Source organism: Triticum aestivum, chromosome 6D (genome assembly GCF_018294505.1).
Source record: "Triticum aestivum cultivar Chinese Spring chromosome 6D, IWGSC CS RefSeq v2.1, whole genome shotgun sequence".
In the NCBI taxonomy this organism is placed as follows: domain Eukaryota; kingdom Viridiplantae; phylum Streptophyta; class Magnoliopsida; order Poales; family Poaceae; genus Triticum; species Triticum aestivum.
Genome location: NC_057811.1, coordinates 70,365,929 through 70,374,009, shown reverse-complemented (window position 1 = coordinate 70,374,009; position 8,081 = coordinate 70,365,929).

Sequence of the window (8,081 nt, the reverse complement as noted above, 5' to 3'; positions counted from 1 at the left end):
GACGTCGGGCGCTCCTGGCGGCGGGGACGGGTGCGGGTCGGGGCGGCGGGGTGAGGAGAGGGACGGGGGGGAGTATATAAGAAGGGGGGGTTGCCTTGGGGAAGGGGCGACGGCGGCGGCGTCGTGGCCGTGCGGGAGTCGGGCGGCGGCTCCGTCTCCAGGTGGGAGACGACTCGCGGCTGGGCCGCGCGAGGAGCTGGGCCGTCGGCTGGGCTTTGGCCCAGCCGGCGCGCTCGGGATTTTTTTTTAAAATAATATTCCGCCGAACTAAAAAAATCGTAGAAAAATAAATAAAAATCCAAAAATGCCAAAACAAATTTTCACCGTCTAATTAAAATAATTAGGACGACGTGAACATTTTCTTGGCCCTAAAAATGCAGTTTTTAAAACGTGCAATTTTTCTAATGCAATTAAAATTGCAAGTAAAATCCGAATAAAATCAAATATTTGATTTTAACATTTTTCCTCCAATATTTCAATTATTGTGGAGAAGTCATATTTTTCTCCTCTCATTTATTTTAATATGAAATATTTTTCAGAGAGAAAAATAATTAAAACCAAAAATCCTCGTTTTATTATTTGATAAAAATCAAATATGAAAACCGGGAAAAATCCCCAACTCTCTCCGAGGGTCCTTGAGTTGCTTAGGATTTTCGAGGATTTGCCAAAATGAAATAAAATATGCTATGCAATGATGATCTAATGTATAACATTCCAAATTGAAAATTTGGGATGTTACAAACCTACCCCCTTAAGATGAATCTCGCCCTCGAGATTCGGGTTGGCTAGAAAATAGGTGAGAGTGGTTCTTCCGTTGATCTTCCTCTCACTCCCAGGTGGCTTCATCGTCAGTGTGGTGACTCCACTGAACTTTGCAGAACTTGATAACCTTGCTGCGGGTGACTCGGCTGGCATACTCAAGAATCTTAACTGGTTTCTCCTCATAGGTCAAATCACTTTCCAACTGAATCGCTTCCAGTGGCACTGTATCTCTCAGTGGTATCTCAGCCATCTCTGCGTGGCACTTCTTCAACTGGGAAACGTGAAATACATCATGAACTCCTGACAATCCTTCAGGCAATTCCAGCTTGTAAGCAACTTCTCCCATACGCTCCAAAACTCTGTATGGTCCTACAAAACGTGGCGCTAACTTTCCTTTAACTCCAAAGCGCTTCACTCCTCGAAGTGGTGATACTCGAACATAAACTCTGTCTCCGACTTCGTGAACTGTCTCCTTACGTTTAGAATCCGCATAACTCTTCTGCCTGGACTGGGCTACCTTGAGCCTATCGCGAATCAACTTCACTTTCTGTTCTGATTCCTTAATCAAGTCTGGTCCAAACAACTGGCGGTCTCCAACTTCGTCCCATAACAATGGTGTCCTACACCTCCTTCCGTACAAAGCTTCGAAAGGGGCCATCTTCAAACTGGTTTGATAACTGTTGTTGTAAGAAAACTCTGCATATGGCAAATTGTCGTCCCAACTAGATCCATAATCTAGCGCACAAGCTCTCAACATGTCCTCCAAAATCTGATTGACTCTCTCGGTCTGACCATCTGTCTGTGGGTGAAAAGCTGTACTGAATTCTAGCCTGGTTCCCAAAGTTTCATGTAACTATTTCCAAAACTTTGAAGTAATCTGGGTTCCTCTATCTGATACAATGGTCCTCGGAACTCCATGCAAACATACGATTCTGGTCATGTATATCTTTGCCAACTTAGCACTGGTGTAAGTGGTCTTCACTGGGATGAAATGAGCTACTTTCGTCAAACGATCGACTACAACCCATATTGAGTCATAGCCTGAACGAGTCCTGGGCAATCCCGTGATAAAATCCATGCCTAGTTTATCCCACTTCCATTCGGGTATCGGCAATGGCTGTAGCAATCCTGCTGGCTTCTGATGCTCTGCCTTCACTCTCTGACATACATCACAAACTGCTACAGACTCCGCAATATCCTTCTTCATTCCGGTCCACCAGAAAGTATCCTTCAAATCCAAATACATCTTGGTATTTCCTGGGTGAATTGAATACGGCGAATCATGGGCTTCTTGAAAGATCAACTTCCTGATCTCCGGATCATTAGGCACATAAACGAGGTCCTCAAACCATAAGGTATCGTGCTCATCCTCACGAAATCCCTTAGCTTTTCCTTTACTCATCCTTTTCTTTATTTCTGCAATCTCCTTGTCTGTCTTTTGAGCTTCCCTAATCTTTTCCATCAAGGTAGACTGAATCTCCATCATTGCTACGTAACCTCTTGGAAGTATCTCCAAACATAGCTCGCGAAGATCCTCGGCTAATACTTTCGGTAACTCTTCGGTCATGAGTGTGTTGACATGGCTCTTGCAGCTCAACGCGCCTGCTACTACGTTAGCCTTTCCGGGGTGATAATGCAATCTCATATCATAATCCTTTATGAGTTCAAACCATCTCCTTTGCCTGAGATTCAACTCCTTTTGTGTGAAAATGTACTTCAAACTCTTGTGATCCGTGTACACCTCACAGTGATTTCCGATGAGAAAATGTCTCCATGTCTTCAACGCATGCACTACGGCTGCTAACTCCAAATCATGCGTGGCATAATTCTTCTCATGGGGTTTAAGTTGCCGTGAAGCATATGAAACAACTCTTCCTTCCTGCATAAGCACTGCTCCAAGTCCTCGACGAGAAGCGTCGCAATAAACTTCATAATCCTTGCGTTGGTCTGGCAGAATCAACACTGGTGATGTAACCAAACGTTTCTTCAACTCCTGAAAACTAGCTTCACAATCCTCAGTCCAATTTAACTTGGTGTCCTTCTTTAACAGCTCTGTCATGGGTTTAGCAATCTTCGAGAAATTCTCAATGAACCTCCGGTAGTATCCTGCAAGTCCAAGAAAACTCCGGATCTCTCCAACTGACGTGGGTGATTCCCAGCTTGTTACTATGTCAACTTTGGCGGGGTCTACTGCTATTCCTTCTCCGGATATAACATGTCCGAGGAATCGAACTTCCTTCAGCCAAAACTCACATTTGCTGAACTTGGCGTATAACTGATGTTCTCTGAGCTTCTCAAGTACCAAACGCAAATGCTCCTTATGCTCCTCTTCGTTCTTTGAGTAGACTAAAATATCATCAATGAACACCACGACGAACTTATCCAAAAACTCCATAAACACTTTGTTCATCAGGTTCATGAAATAGGCAGGTGTGTTAGTCAGACCAAATGACATAACGGTATACTCATACAGCCCATACCTGGTGGTAAAATCCGTCTTAGGCCTTCTCTCGAATCTTCAACTGATGGTATCCTGATCGTAGATCGATCTTGGAAAATACCTTAGCTCCTTGTAAGCGGTCAAACAAATCATTGATCATCGGCAGTGGGTATTTGTTCTTGATGGTCACTTCGTTCAATCCTCGATAATCAACAACCATCCTCAACGATCCATCTTTCTTCTCCACTAGAAGTACGGGTGATCCCCAAGGTGACGAACTTGGGCGAATATAGCCTTTATCCAGTAACTCCTTAATCTGCTTCTTAATTTCCTCCAAATCTTTGGCGGGCATCCTGTACGGTCTCTTAGATATTGGTCCTGTGACTGGCAAAAGTTCAATCAGAAACTCAATGTCTCTATCCGGTGGCATGCCTGGCAACTCTTCTGGAAATACGTCAGGAAAATCCTTCACCACTGGTACTTCCTCCTGTACAACTCCTGATAAGGAATTCACCTGAGTCCTCTTCGGCATATGCCGGGATACATACTTAATCCTTCTTCCTGCTGGGGTGGTAAGCAAAATCGTCTTACTGGCGCACTCAATGTTCCCTCCATACTTTGATAACCAATCCATCCCTAATATCACATCCAATCCTTACGATTCCAATACTATTAGGTCCGAGGGAAACACGTAGTTACCAATCCTTAATGGTAACCGATCACACCATAAACTAGCCATATACTCTGCTCCTGGCGAGGTTACTAACATGGGTGACCTAAGGGCTTGGGTTGGCAGTTTACACTTATCCACAAAACCCCTTGATATGTATGAATGCGATGCACCAGTATCAAAAAGAACGAGTGCAGTAAATGGCTTAACCAAAAACTTACCTATTACTGCATCTGGCTGAGCTTCTACCTCCTCCACGCTAATGTGGTTCACATGTCCTTTGTTGAAAGGGTCCGGCTTCTTCCCAGAGCTTCCATTGCCATTTCCATTCTGGGCTTCAGGATATTCAGTTGCATAATGTCCAGTCTTCTGGCACTTGAAACAAGTAACGTGATTTAGATCTCTCTTGGCTGGGGTAGATGGGTTATTACGGTCCTGCCCGTTGCTTCCTCCATTCCCATTACCATTCTTGGGTCCACTATGGTTGTGCGAACTACCTCCTCCATGGGTATGCTGATACTGTCCTCCCGATTTCGGGGTAAAACATGGCTTCTGCTGAGCTCCAGAATTGTACTTCCCTTGTCCATACTTCCTCTTACGGTTTTCAATCTGCTGCTGCTTCCCTTCAATCATGAGTGCTCTATCTACCAATTCCTGGTAGTTGTTGAAGGTTGCTACCATCAACAGCATGCTCAGCTCATCATTCAGTCCTTCGAGAAACTTCTCCTGCTTGGCTGCATCTGTAGCAACGTCATCTGGAGCATAACGTGCTAACTTACTAAAGTCCTCCACATACTGGCCTACGGTGCGTCCTCCTTGGCGTAGGTTGCGAAACTCATGCTTCTTCATGGCCATAGCTCCTGCTGAAACATGGGCAGTACGGAAAGCTTGCTGAAATTGGTCCCATGTGACAGTGTCAATAGGGTGTGTGGCTGTGTAATTCTCCCACCATGATGCTGCGGGTCCATCAAGCTGATGTGCGGCAAAACACACTCTCTCCGCATCTGTGCATCCTGCAGTGGTCAACTCCCTTCCAACTTCGCGGAGCCACATCTGCAACAATCGGCTCGGTGCTGCTGGAAAACACCGGCGGATTTAGCCTCAAGAAACGGGCTAAGTGATGAACAGGTGGTGGTGGTGGGTTGTTGTTGTTGTTGTTGCCTTGGTTCTGTACTAACACTTGCATCAGGGCATTCTGCTGCTGAATCAACTGAGTGATCTCCGGTGGGAAAACAAATCCGGTGTCGCGTCTCGGAGGCATCTGATAGGTTTAGAATAGATGAGATATAGAATAGAATGAGGTCTAGAGAGAAAACACTACCCATATGCTCATGAGACAAACACAATCAATATCACTCAATCAATTCAAACAAGGCATACAATCGATCTAACTATCGTTACAAAAGTGCTCGGACTATACTATTTACACTGGGGAATACTACTACTGATATGGTGGTCTACTAGAAATTTTGATCGGTCGAAGACTCCATGATATCTGCTCCAGCTTCATCAACAAAGTCATCTTCACTGGGGTTTGAGTCGGTGTCGTCGATGATGATGTAGTTATCCGGGCAAGTAGAATCGTCGTCTTGTCCTCCAGGTGCTGGGTCTCCCATGAAAACTTCGATCTTCTTTATCAGGTCGTCATTCTTCTCCAACAACGTGGCGATCTCCTCCTCATATCCATCGCGTGTAGCCTTGAGTTCTTCCTCCAACTCTGTGATCTTGGTCAATGCCTTCTTCAGTTCTATCATGTCTGCGCACATCTGGTTCTCCTGGCGACGAATGTGTTGGTTTTGCTCCAGGATGAAAGCTGCAATTGATCCATCTTTCTTGGTGCTGATCATCTCCCATTGCTCATCTCGACGTCCACAAATCTGATAAATAGTATCCTTAAGCTCCTTGCGGTAGACTTCTCCAATGCGTCCCATAGAGATGTAGGCTGCCATGCTCTTCCCAAAACTCCAGGTTGGTGCATCAAAGGAAAACTCTATAGGCTCAGTGACTGGCGTAAACGTCCTTCATGGAACTTGAACTTGAATCTTCCAGCGCTCCTCTTCTGGTAGTGTGGCGTTGTAGGTTCCGGTGAAGCTTGGTATTCCGATGTTCAGGTACTTAGTGACTTCCTTCAAGTGTCGTCCAAAAGGTGTCTCTTCATCCGGTTGCATGAACTTGTTCCTTGCTTCCGCCATTCCTAAAAGAGTAGAAAGTGGAGAGGAGTCAGAAATGAGAAGAGAGTAGTATTCTAGGGTTTAAGCTTAGTGGTCGTGTCCTATAGTCAGCGTGTGCTCTGATACCACCTTTGTAGCGACCAGACCTCAAACAGTCTGTGCTGCTGTGCATCAGTGTCATCCCTGGATCAGTAATGCTGACACGCACAGTACAAATGGAGGATTTATAACAGAGTAGCAATCACACACTTATTACAACGGATATCTCAAAAGAGAATAAGTATGATAAATATGGCTTAGGGCCATCTAAATACGATAACAGCGGAAGACTTGGAAGATAAGTGAGTCCATCAACTCCAACGACATCACTGAGTATAAGACCACGACCTAAGGCACCTAACTCGTCGTCTGAAAAGTCTGCAACATAAAACGTTGCAGCCCGAAAACGGGCCAGCACATGGAATATGCTGGCAATGTAACACATAGAGAGTAATGAACATAATAATGCTATACTACATGCATATATGGCTGGTAGAAGGCTCTATGGTTACAGTTGAAAGCCAATTTTTCCCTACTGCAAAGGAATAAATTTTATTTAACTATCATGGTGGTTGTTAAACATAGAGAATGGTTGACAGCATTCTCAATCCCAATTAAGTATCATCATTAACCCAACAAAATTAATTAAAGTGACATGGTGATGAGATTCACATGATAATCCAAGTACTAGATACTCAAGATGTCCATAACCGGGGACACGACTAACCATGATTAGTTCATACACTCTGCAGAGGTTTGTGCACTTTTCCCCACAAGACTCGATCTCCTCCGTTGGGATTCTCGCACTTCATGGTGTTTGACAAACGGATGACCGAGACACAGTCTTTCAGAAGCGTTAACTCTCTACTCCGGGTAGACAGTACCACCTACAACCCCTACATCTGCTAGTCTACCTCTTCAAGAGCTCACACAACTTAATCAACTATGCTAGAGCCCATAATAGCTTGTGGCTGCACACGGAAGTTTCTACCATGAATAATCTCATGATCCCTTTGAGCCTGGGTGGCGGTCCTTAGAAAAACAGGCAATCCTGGAATACCCAGGTACCTCAATCCACCCAGATGTGAGTTTTAGTTGCCACCTTAAGTTTAACAATATACTAACAATCTCACATCTGTCATGGATACACTCAAACCCAATCCACGTCTACTAGCATAGCATAGCAATATAAGCAAACGTAGAAGTAACTCCCAAGGGTTTGATAATAAAACAGGTAATAGGTACTACCTCAACTACTTCCCAATACCCACAATTTAATTAGATCCTAACCATGCAATGTTTGAGGATTTGTCTAATGCAATAAAACTGGGTAGTAAAAGAGGTATGATCAAAGTGTTACTTGCCTTGCTGATGATCCGTGAAACTTAGAGATTCAAACTAGCAAGCGGCGCACTCCGGGTACTCTATCGCAAACAAACAAGCATACAATAAGCACTCATCAAATGCACAAGTAAAACTCAAATAAAAGATGTAACCAGAAAGTTCAACTTAAGAACTCCGGTTTGCAAAAAGAAACAAATCGAACGAAGCAACGAAAGTCAAACGGCGAAAGAAACAAGCTTCGTTTACTAATCTGGATCTAGGTCAAATTTTACAGTAGCAAAAACTTATTTGAGTAGGTTAAACAGAAAGAGAATTTCGAGACAAAACTCTAGGCGCTTGAATCGCCTGATTCCGATAAACGAGCGAAAGGATAAACCAGAACGAAAATCTGATCAGAAATCGCGATCTAGAATAATCGCGGAAAAACCGATGAAAAAGAAAACTGACGAACAATTAAACGAACGGACGTTCGTTAGCTGCGACAAACCGACGAACACGTTTGTTAAAACGAACGGATCGGTGAACGTTCACTAATTAACTAAACCGAAAAAATAAACCGATCTATTTAAAAAAAATCTAGGGTTTCGAAAAAAATAAACCGAACGGTTTTTTTGAAAAAAAACGGCTCGGCGGCGGCGGCTCGGCTACCTCGTCG